This window comes from Macaca nemestrina, chromosome 1, assembly GCF_043159975.1.
Source record: "Macaca nemestrina isolate mMacNem1 chromosome 1, mMacNem.hap1, whole genome shotgun sequence".
In the NCBI taxonomy this organism is placed as follows: domain Eukaryota; kingdom Metazoa; phylum Chordata; class Mammalia; order Primates; family Cercopithecidae; genus Macaca; species Macaca nemestrina.
In genome coordinates this window covers 16,275,146-16,287,401 of record NC_092125.1, presented here as the reverse complement: position 1 = coordinate 16,287,401, position 12,256 = coordinate 16,275,146, and the positions used below count along the sequence as shown (strand labels likewise).

Sequence of the window (12,256 nt, the reverse complement as noted above, 5' to 3'; positions counted from 1 at the left end):
CCGTATACACTTGTTCAGAACTGCAAGCCAATATGAAAACTCTTCTAAGTCATTGTGCTATCAGATAAGCCCCTGAATGACAAGGGCTTATCTGGCTATCCTTTAGCATGGGGTTAAGAAATTCATGCCAGAATTTTCCTCTCCATGCACGAGGCCAGATATCTTAAATCAGTTAATTTTTTCTACATAACGAACTATGCCAAAACTTAGTAGTTTAAACAATAGCCATCTATTAGCTCATAACGTTGTGGATTACCAGTTTGGGTTGGGCTCAGCTGGCTGGTTGTTCGCTGACCTTAGCTGGGCTCACTTCACATGTCTGTGGTCTGCTACCATTCAGCTTGTAGGCTGTGTTTCTGCAAATGGGTTGCCACAGGCCAGCAACAGGAATGAAGGGACTACATTCATGACATCACTCATCCAGTAGGCCAGCTTGGGCTGAGTCATGTGGTGCAGGAAGGTTCCAAGTACAACAATAGGACAAGTTCCAGTGGACATGTGCTTCCCCAGTTTCTGCTTACATCCCATTTTCTACTATTCCATTGGCCAAAGAAGGTCACACAGACAACCCAGACATAGGGATGGAGGAAGACTTCACCTATGGATGGGAGGAGCTACAAAGCTATGTGCAAGGGTGTGGATTACAGGGAGGAGAATACTTGATGACCATTTGCACAATCCACCGTAATATTAAAAGTAAAAATAACTTTGGCCCAAGAAGAAGGAGTGTTTCTCAGCAATATTTCATCTTGAAGGTGAGTTTTATCAATCTGAAATACAAATTGCCTCTTAAAATACAATTAAAAACATTTGTCCCTAAATAACCACCACATGGAAGAAAAAAAGCAGAGAGAATGCCTGCAATATCATTATAGTGAGAAGAACTGGGTTCCCATTAACAATGGAAAGTTCAGATACTCTTGAAATAATGAATAATGATAACTGGAACAAGATCTCTATTCTTTATTTTTCCCCATTTAACATATAGATCCACTATTAAAATCTCAGGGTCACAACCTTACATTCTGAAAATGCACTTCAATGGCAGGGCTACCTGGCAAGGGTGGTAATGCTGCTGGCCTCTTCCGGGTTCAGACTGCAGCAATCCTGTCTCGTACAACTTGCCAGCTCCATTCTAATGGCCTCACCCCAGTGGCTGGAGTCACCTGGTGTCAGAAAGGCACCCTACTGATAAAAGAAAAAATGCTTACCTGGGATCCCTGACTGCCAAACTCTGAATGTTTCAGTTAGATTGAATGAGAAAAATAATTGCCCATCAAAACAGTTAATTACATTTGAGAAACCTTGTGTCCATCTTTCTTTTTGACAGGAGGCCTCATATGTCTTCTTCTAGGAGGACTCTCAGCTGATGTTGGTTTTCTTCAGTCTGCATAAGCGATGGACAAGCTGTTACTACCCTTTAGATTTTGGGTGGTCTGGGAGGACCATCCCAAGTTCGAGGAAAGTTGGCAATGGAAAAAGGAGCATCTGATAGGAGCAGTCAGTGAAGTTCTTGGGTGAGTGAAGTTTTATTTATTTACGTACCATTCCTCCCCATGAAAAGGAGATTTCAGGTGGCCGTCAAAAATATACATATAACAGAATTTTACAAATAAATTAGAATCAACGGAAAATAGGGCAGAAAGAATTGCAAGCGAAATACTAATTGGGTACCAGGTTTTTTGTTTTTTTTTTTTTAAGGCAGGTCATATCAGGAATATATAATGTCAGGGAAGAAAGATTTCTTTTCCTCTTCCATTGTTAGGTTCATGGCTATAACCAAAGACAGATTAACAATAGAAAAGCATACAAATGTATTGAAGTTTTTCATGACATTGAAACCTTCAGAAATGAAGATCCAAAGAAACAGGTGAACTTGTCTATTTTTATATTTATTTTGAAAAAGAATGAATAGTTGTGAAGAAGTATAATTGGACAAAGGAGATGACCTAACGATGATAACTGGGGACAACTTAGCAAGGCCTCTTTGTTCCGACTCATCTCTGGCCCTGTGTCTTCACAAATAAGGATGTTGCTTTTCTCTGGGTATAGGAAGGCACTTCTCAAATGAGGGTTTTCTGACCTGCTTCAGGGGAGAAGGGCAGAAGAAAGTCGAAGAGTGACCTTCCTGGGTTTTATGACATCCATCAGGGAAGAAGGGCTAAGGGACAGTGAGAGAGACTTCCCTGCTTCCACTGTTTCCTCAAATGCCCAGGTGCCATATTCTGGGGTAGTATGTCCTGAACCCCATCAATAACCTACTTCATGAGTCCCAGTGTTCATGAGATAAAATTTAGCCAATTTCTCTGGAGAAGAGCATTTCCTCTTACTACTAGGCTTCGAGATATTCTCCAGAGAGTCCACATAGTGAAGATACCTGTAATACTGTGAACTGGTGTCTCACCAACCTCCTGTTGTAAAAACTGGGTGACCAGCTTCATAGGTTACGAACCCCCAAGGGTTGGGCTTCCTCAGCCCAGTTACCTAGTGAGGTCCAGAAAGACAAGGCCCTGTGGGTCTGGATAGGCCAGCCCATTTCTTTCATTGCCAGCGTAGAAAGATCATCAGTAAGGGTTCAGCTGCCCTCTGGATTCCTGAAGGGTTTTTAGAAATGTGCTAAGAATTCTTTTAAGGGAACCTAAAACTGGATTCTCCTTTAGAAAAGAGACATTTACATGAAGGCCATACTCAAGCGTATGCCACAGGGCTGGTAAAGACACCTGGGAGGCTGCCCCATCTAGGCCTAGCTGGGACTGGGGCATGTGCCTTCCCAGGCTCACACAGACAGGGAGGTATGCCCAGCCAACCCTGATGAGATCTGGACCAGATTTCTGAAAGCTGAACTCACAGGACTACTTGGGAAACAGAGAGAGAATAGGTGAAGTGACTGCAGAAGCGTTCTGAGCCCCTGATGCCTCCAGATTTCTAGTTCTTACGGAGGCAGAGAGCATACTGTTCAGGCGCAAATGCTGGAGTTGGACACACCCAGATGTCAGTGTGAAAGGAAAATAAAATTCCAGGACCCCAAACTCAATACACCAAAGGGAAAAGGAAAGTTTGGAAGCTAAGTCACACAAAAAAACTGTCTTTTGTTCCTAAATAGACAGCTACAAGATAAAAGGACCCATGTCTGTCCAGGTGGCCTCCCTCACCTTGACAGTGTGAATTAACAGCTTATTTCCATGGGCATGGGACAAGAGGAGACTGGAAATCATCTCCCACACCACCCTCTCCAAGACAAATTCGTATTTAACTTCTGCTTCTGCTCTGTTTACTTTATCCTATGTAAAGTACAGATTTACTAAGCACGAGACAAATGCATAATTGACTATTTCTCTACCCTCTCCTTTTCACATGCAACACACAGATTCAGTGAGCACTAATAGAAATCTCACAAGAATGTGACCATCCTCTCCCTCTTTTTGTCTTTCCTCCTTTCATCTCCTGCCAGCTTTTTACCCTTTAAATATTAAAGCCCTGAAACTCCTCTTTGGAAAAAATGCAAGGTGTGTGTGGCCTGTGTCTCCATTTCCTGGGCGCATTCTCAACCTTGGCAAAATGAACCACTAAATTGATTGAGACTCACCTAAGTCATTTTCCTCAGGGTACACCAGCATTACCACTGGTAGGCTGAGTGGCACTGAACAAGTGACATAACCTATGTTGCCCTAGACTCCTTATGATGGCAGGGGTGGCCCATCTGGGGTGGCCGCTGTGAAGACGCTGGTTGCAATGGGGGAGGCACGGCTAGGGCTGCGTACTCCGTGGAGACGTCCAGAGCCAGCAACAGGCAGGAGCCATGCCCTCTTCTGAATTGAAGGGGTGGGAGCCCCACCCTCCTGGGCATAGCTGCAGTCTCCCAGCTGCGGCTGTGGACCTGGGCATCCCTGTGCTCTGGGGGACCCAGGAAGGCCCCCTGCTCCCGCAGGCTTGGAAGTGCCTGCTCTTGCTGCCTGACCTCTCCCTGCTCCCGGCACCCACTCCAATTTTGGAGCAAAGTTGTGGCTGAGCCTGGGTGCTGTCACCACTGACCAGGTGTGTGTGCACTTGAGGTAGTGCTGACACACCAGCTCCCGGCTGCCTTGGCTCCCTCTGGACTTGGGCACTGAGGAGCATAGGAGGGAGGCCGAGGGGGTGCTGAGGGTGGTTTGGTATGGGCCTGCAGACACTCCTCAGCATGAACAGCCTGGGCACCATGGGTGATATGTAGACGGTGGCAGGAGGCAGACAGGTTTCTGGGCAGAAAAGGGCAGGTCTGTGGTGAAGCCCACCTTCAGCCAGGGAGGGTCTGAAGCCTGGGGGCTGGGTTGCCAGTTCCATGTGGAGTCCACAGCCAGGAATGAAAACCTCTGGTGCTTTTTCTGGGCCACCCATAGACCAATCAACATGCACTTTCTCCCTTCTGAACCCATAAAACCCTTGGACTCAGCTGGACTCAGTCAGACTCAGGGAGATGTCAGGACAATCTGCCTGCAGATAGGAGCTACCCACTGTGGGTATCCTCTCTGCTGATCTGCTGAGGGCTGCACACTCATCAGGACGACTTGCCTAAGCACAGGAGCTACCTACTCCAGCTCTCCTCTGCTGAGGGCTGCACACTTGTTGGGATGAGCTGCCTGTAGATAGAAGCTAGCCAGTTTGGGTCACCTGGCAGCTGTACTGTCACTTAATAAAGCACCTCTTCACCTTGCTCATACTACAGTTGTCTGCACACCTCATTCTTCCTGGATATCAGACAAGAACTCAGGACCCACTGAATGGCGGGACTGAGAGAGCTGTAACGCAACAACACAATAGGGCTGAAACACATCCCCTGCTCACCTTGTTGTGGGCAAAAAGGAGAGAAGGAGAGAAGAGCTGCAGCCCTTTGGGGAACCTAGACCTAGGAGCTCCCCGAGCCAGGGTTGTAATACCCTCTTTGAGGCTCAGCAGTTCCTGGCATCTCCAAGCTTGTGGGCACCACTCTGTTCCCCAGTGCCTGCAGTGGAGATCGCTTGTGGTACACCTGGTCCAGCTGCAGCCTCTCAGGGAGTTGGTACCCATGCGGGCACCTGCACCTGGAGCTGCCTTCCCTGCCACAGCCAGCGTGCCTGGCTGTGCACAGTGGCCAGACCCTGTGATCACTCACTCACGCACCCCTCACAGCACCGCACCGCCTGGCTCACCCTTGGCAGGCATGGGATCTGGGCTGGTAGCATGAGCCAGGTGCGGCCTGCCAGACTAAGTGAGCAGAACGAGTCCAGTGGGCCCTAGCAAAACTTGGGGAACGGCGTCACCAGCCACAGAGGCTTCTGGTTGCAAAGGCAACACCCAAAGGATCCTATGGCACTTACATGATAAAGAGCTATGCAATTGCTAAGTACATGGTTACAAGTTACAGAGCATTCAACTAACCCAAGCTTAACTAAAAAGGAAGATATTCATCTCACACAACCAGGCGTCTGGGGGTCTAAAGTCCAGGGCTGGTAGAATGGCTCAGCAGAAGCCTCAAGGACTCAGGTTCTTTCTAAATTCCTTTTCTAAAGAACTTTCATTCTCATGCTGCTCCTCTGGGCTTTATGTCTGAGTTCCAGGCAGGAAGAAGGCAAACAAGACCAAGCCTTCTGAATAAGGCTTTGTTGTTTTCTCCAGAGGAGAAGAAACTTCAGCTTCTATCTCATTGGTCAGAGTCTGTCACATGGTCATCCACAGTTGCAAGGAAGGATGGGAAGGCTGCTTTCCTTGCTCCTCCATTATGGTAGAGGAAGGCAAGGGAATGGACCATGGCATGTGAGTTGCCATTCCGCACTGCATATTCCAAGCCAGGACCAGCATTTCTGTCAAAGCCCTTTTGAGGAGTGTCTTTGAAGCATTTAGCCCAGTACCTGGAACATAGAAAGTACAAAAATGTTGCTGTTATTCATGCCACAGGGTAGACCACCCAAAAACATGGTCTTGGCTAGCTGGACCTAGGGATTTGTCAACTAAATGTACCAGATTTTCAAGATCAGTCACAATTTAAGTAATTCATTGTCTGAATATGCATTAGATAATGAGCCGTGATTTAGGGTTCAGAAAATCTGATCAACATACCAAGAAATAGTTCTGGTGGCAAGAGTTGAAGTAAAAGTTGTTTGATATGGTTTTCAGGGAATCAACATATAAGCCTGGGAAATGGAAGAAATAGATCCATGAGGTATTTCTATACAGAAATGCAGCAACACAATAACTGTGCTCTGAAAAATAAAACAGAGTTTAAATCTCTTGGGGAAATCTAGGCTTTATGGAATGACTAGGGTGTTTTTTTTTTTTTTTTCCCAGTAAAAATTATAGAGAGGAAAAAAGATTTTCTTACAGAGCTTAATATTAATTTACAGGAGCTAGGATTCGGAGCTCTGCCCTTCCCCACCCCCTTCCAGCCTGTAGGAGACTGAATCTATGCCCCAGGGCACACGTAGTAGGAGCCACTTACAATGCAGCCCCTGAGGGATTAGGGTGCTGACCACAATTATTTCTGGAAATCCAGCCAGGGGTGAAATTCCTGGAGCTGCTTCCCTGAGGTCTAGCCCACCCCATTTAGCAAGAAGGAAAGCAAGAAGGAAGCAGGGCTAGGTAATGTTTCTATCACCCATCTACAAATAGTGTGAGCTGCCAGCCTTGCTGTGCATAGTACATGAACTTCAAAGGAGAGGACACAGGCCGCAGAAACTGGCACCGGGGCTTGGCGTTCTGGGAATCTCTGTGTGAAGGCGAAGTCGCTGCTAAACTTAGAAATTTGATCTATTTCCTTATTTGTGACAGTGTCCTTTTTAGTTCCCTGTGGAATTCCAGGTCTGCCCTGCTAATTCTAGAAAGCTAAGGGAGGGCTAGGAGGAGGTCATATAATTGATACATAATGCACAGGTACTAATTAAAGATCAAACTCACAGGATGGTAAGGGATATCTCATTGTATGGGCCAGCCAAGTGTCACAGTCCAAGGCTTCAGCAAGGTGGGAGAGCCCTTTTCAAGTGCTCTGACCTAGAATCTGCTCTCTTTCTGTCAAATGCCAAAGCAGGCCATGTCATTTTCTCAACTGTTAAAACTATGCAAAGAGAAAAAATGCTCAGAAAGAAAGCAGGAAGCCAAGTCCTGGTAATAAGCACCTGCAGCTTTCACTTTAGGGAGATGCACCGAGAAAGGCAAATCCTCTTAAATGCCAAGATTGCACTGACTTTACGCTGCTAATTTAGGAATAGAAGTCACCAGCGACTGCCCTTCCTAGGGTCCTTCAAGCCCGCTTAGCCCATCCAGGCATTATAATCTGCAGGCCTCTAACGGTGAAGTAGGGGCTGCAACATGTCACTTAAAAACACCACAGCCCCCACACCCCTCTCTCTGGAAAATAGAGGAAAATATCATTTCAGTGCCTACTTGCACAGACAGGTTTATCCCAGAGAACACAGAGGAGATTCGCTGGGACACACACCTGGGATGAGAAGAAATAGAATCTTGAAAGGACTACACTGGACTTTCTCACATCTTGCTTGAGGTCTCAGTGATTCCTTAGCAAGAGGGGAAGGCTGAGCCTGCTAGCTGTCCTTGTCTATTTTAGCCTGGCCTATATGGCTACCCATGTAACTGCCCAACAGGTTCACTTTGCCTGCTGCCTAGACAGAGTCAATTTAATAAGACACAGTAACTGCAATAGAGACAGAGTAATTCACACAGAACTGGCTGTATGGGAGATGGGAGTTTTATTATTACTCAAATCAGTCTCCCTGAGCATTCGGGGACTGGCGGTTTTGAGAATAACTTGGTGGATAGGGAGCAGCCAGTGAGTAAGGAGTGCTGATTGGTCAGGTCAGAGATGAAATCATAGGTAGTCGAAGCTGTCTTACACTGAATCAGTTCCTGGGAGGGGCCCACAAAATCAGATGAACCTGTTTATTGACCTGGGTGGTGCCAGCTGAGCCACCAAGTGCAGGGTCTGCAAAGTATCTCAAGCACTGATCTGAAGCTTTACAATAGTGATGTTATCCCCAGGAACAATTTGAGAAGGATCAGAATCTTGTAGCCTCCAGCTGCATAAGTCCTAAACCATAATCTTTTGGCTAATTTGTTAGTCCTACAAAGGCAGTTTAGTCCCCAGCCAAGAAGGGAGTTTGTTTTGGGAAAGGGCTGTTATCTTCTTTGTTTTACACTATAAACTATAAACTAAGTTCCTCCCAAAGTTAGTTGAGTCTACACCCAGGAATGAATAAGGACAGCTTGGAAGTTAGAAGCAAGATGGAATTGGTTAGGTCAGATCTCTTTCACTGTCTCAGATATAACTTTGCAACGGTGGTTTCACCCAGAGTAAAGACTTCATTTTCTCCTGTCCCATACAGTGTAGTGTGGTTATGTGATTGGATTTTAGCCAATGGGCTATAACAAGAGTAGTGGGAAACTTCTGGAAAGGGTCCTTAAAATGCTGGGGTACCAGTGTAAAGAGTCCAGCTCTGTAAAATACTTGAAGAGATTTATTCTGAGCCACATGCGAGGACCATGACCCATGACACAGCCCCAGGAGGTCGTGAGAACATGTACCCAAGGTGGTTGGTTTACAGCTTGATTGTACCATTTAAGGGAACAGAAGTTACAGGCAAACATCAATCGATACATGTAAGGTGTACATTGGCTCGAAATGGGAAGGGGGTTGATGGGGTGGGGGAAACTTCCTGGTCATAGATGGATTTAAAGATTTTCTGATTGGCAATTGGTTGGAAGAGTTAAGTTATTATCTAAAGATCTGGAAGCAATAGAAAGGAGTATCTGGGTTAAGATAAGAGGGTGTGGAGATCAAGGTTCTTTTTTTTTTTTTTTTCTTTTTTTTTTTTTTTGGAGACAGAGTCTTGCTCTGTCACCCCGGCTGGAGTGCAGTGGCACGATCTCGGCTCACTGCAACCTCTGCCTCCCGGGTTCACGCCATTCTCCCGCCTCAGTCTCCTGAGTAGCTGGGACTACAGGCACCCACTACCATGCCCAGCTAATTTTTTATATTTTTAGTAAAGACAGGGTTTCACCGTGTTAGCCAGGATGGTCTCAATCTCCTGACCTCGTGATCCACCTCAGCCTCCCAGAGTGCTAAGGTTATAGGCGTGAGCCACCGTGCCCGACCGATCAAGGTTCTTATGATGCAGCCTCCAGGTAGCAGGCTTCAGTGCTCTTATCAGATCTAAAAGGTGCCAGACTCTTGGTTAATTCTCTCCTGGATCGGGGAAGAGACCTGGAAAGGGAAGGAGATTCTCTACAGAATGTACATTTTCTTCACAAGAGACAGCTTTGCAGGGCGATTGCAAAATATGTCAAAGAAATATATTTGGGGGTAAAATACTCTGATTTCTTTCAGGGCCTGTTCTATCTGTCATATGATGTTATACTAGAGTTAGGTTGGAATTTGCTATCTTATTGCCACAAAGAGTCTGTTTTGTCAGTCTTATATCTTTTAATGATAATGCTGGGCAGTTCTGCCTTAATTCCAAAGGGAGGAGAGTACAATGATGCATGTCTGACTCCCACTGCCCATCATGGCCTGAACTACTTTTTCAGGTTTACTTTGGAATGCCCTTAGCTGAGAGGGGGATCCATCAGTTGGTTGGTGGGCTTAGAATGTTACTTTTGGTTTACAGGGGCATTACCTTATTCTCCTTTCCTTGCTCTTGCTGTCTGAAATGAGCTGGTCATGTGACGACTGGAGCTGGAGCAGCCACATTGGACCATGCAGTGGCTTTGGGATCAAGGCCCAGAGTTGATAAAGTGGCAAAATAGAACAAGTCTGGGTCCCTGAGGATTTTAGGAAGTAGAGGAAATATGCCAGATCTGGACTGTCTATTTTCAGGTTTAAGTGAGAGAGAGAGAAAAAAAAAATTTCTGACTTATTTAAGTTATTTTTATTTGGAGTTTTGCTGTACTTGTCCTTACTACTATAGAAGGAGGCAGGCTTTATTTTAAAATCATGTTGTGATTTATTGTGTGTGCCCAGACATCTACATAGAAGTATATAAGTAATAGCTTGAGAGCTTCTGTAACTTAAACCTCTAAAACCATAATAAAATGAATGACTGAACTCACTATACATAGTCCTAAACACATATATATGCATGCTGATATTAATATTATATTGTACTAGACTAAGCTACATATATTTTAGTCCATGATGAGATATCCTACCTTCCTGGCCATTTTGCTTTTTTTATAGAATATCAAGGTATCAAGCTCCTTCAGAAGTTGATAAGAAGTGGGGTGTGACCTGGACGTAGCCACTGTGGAAAGGATCCCACTGCCCCGCCTTGGGGACAGTGGCAGGTAAGGACTGTACTCTGTCTCTCTGGGCACTGCCCCGCTGGGAGACCATGCCTCCTCAGCTACATGGGATCACTTGGATGTCAGTGTGCCCCAGGTGCTTGATGGCACTTATGACTAGCTGCACCAGCTTTGAATGTCCTCCTTCCACATTTATGGGGTAAGTAAAATTAGGAATCTCCATCTGTATTCAAAGCTCTGGTGTCAGGCTTTTTGATACTTGCTTGACTGATAACCCATTCTTGACTGATAAATCTCTTCTAGTAGAATCCCATTTTATTGAGGCTAATGACTTCTCACTGGGCATACGTTTCCCTGAAAACCCAGGCCCATTAGTGCCTCTGTTTCAGCCCCAGCACCTGTGCAGTATCTGCACAGACCAGCTCTTGTATGTTGTGTGCTGAGTGAGTTCATATTGCAGTTAGCAGTGGCAGTGAGGAGAGCTGAGTCATTCCACCACATCATTCTGTTAGCATACAAAGCCCATGAGTGAGCTTGGACCCAGGCAGCAGACTTGAGCCCTTCTCATGCAATCCAGCAGGTTAGCTTCAAAACACATTCTAAAACTTCTTTCTTCTTCTTTTTCTCCTTTCTCCCTAGTCTCAAGATGAAACCTTGAAGCAAATTACAGAAAGCTTTTTTCCCTTAGTTTTAAAACATAGCCTTGACATTTACTTTGGAATTCCCCTCTCTTCCCTTTCCCACCATACACTCTATTACCCCATGCACATTTATCTAACTGTATGCTTGTTAAACTCATACCATGCACATTTATCTAACTATATGCTTGTTAAGAAATTCCAGGGGCAAATTTGAAACAAATCAGGTATAAAAGCGCCATTGTGGAATTCTCCCCCACTTGAAGATTAGACACTCTAAAGGCTGTCCATTGTTGAGATGGTGCCAGCCTATGCTCCAGGTGGACCATAACTCAAGATAGTCATTGAAACAAGACATACATCCCCTACACGCCCACACAACTCCTGCATGCCTCCCATATCAAAGTTCCCTGTTTAAATCCCTGCACTCAATCCAGGCTTTTGAAGTGGTTCCTTTAGAGCATGAGCCTTGGCCATTTCCCTACTCCCAGTGCTAGCTTTGGAACTAAAGTCACCTTTCTTTCACTGCACTTCATCCTTGTTACTGGCTTTGGAAACAGCGAGCAGCTGAGCCTGTGCTCAGTTACACTGAGACCTGCTGAGTCAGCATCTTCTGTCATGAGTCTTCATTTGAATCAGAGGAAGCTGAATTTGGAAACCACTGATCTCAATGACAGAATGGATATTCCTATTTCCAAGTCAAATGGTCGTAATTCGCCTATTAGTAGATACTACTGGTTGCAAACAGAACACAAATTTTCTCTTCCTTCCTTGCAGTCAGAGCCTCAATTGCGCTCAGGTGTCTATCCATTCCCTGCTCAGCCTCCTGCCTCAGGAGGTGCAGATTCCACCACTAGCTCCAAAGAAGAGCCATTTGGGTGTGAGGACAATGATGTCGTTTCCTGTTGCCAGGGTTGATTCAGGAGTGGACCTGTGACCCAGCCTCAACAATAAGAAATGAGATAAAGATATCCAGGGGTTTCTGTCTCCTAAGAAAGCACTTCCAGCGGAGACCGTAGCTCTTTTTCACCAGCTCTTGGGTCTAGATATGATGTCTGGAATAGCTGCAGCCATATAGCTACTGGCTCAAGGGCCACAGAGAGGAGAGAGGGATATACTTTTGATATAATTGGGCTGCTAAATCAAGTAATCTGTGAAGTTTTTTATGAAGTTTTTATCTGCACTCCCTTACTAACCGCAATTAGGCTTTCTTCTCCCTTTCCAAAGACTCCACCACTGATACTGACAAACTGCCAGATGCTACCTCTCCTTTTTTGACTGATAAGAGACCACTGGCCAGGGAATGGTTCTGGCTAGTCTATGAAGAATGTACCACAGTACATGTTTTTGTGCTC

General features: G+C 45.5%; 1 long non-coding RNA gene across 1 annotated transcript; it reads left to right on the top strand.

Annotated features, from left to right (window-relative positions):
• Positions 1–629: 629 nt before the first annotated feature.
• Positions 630–10,242, top strand: LOC139356446 (uncharacterized). Its single transcript, XR_011608416.1, has 3 exons — positions 630–755; positions 1,331–1,517; positions 10,199–10,242. It is a non-coding gene; the product is annotated as an uncharacterized lncRNA (long non-coding RNA).
• Positions 10,243–12,256: the final 2,014 nt, after the last annotated feature.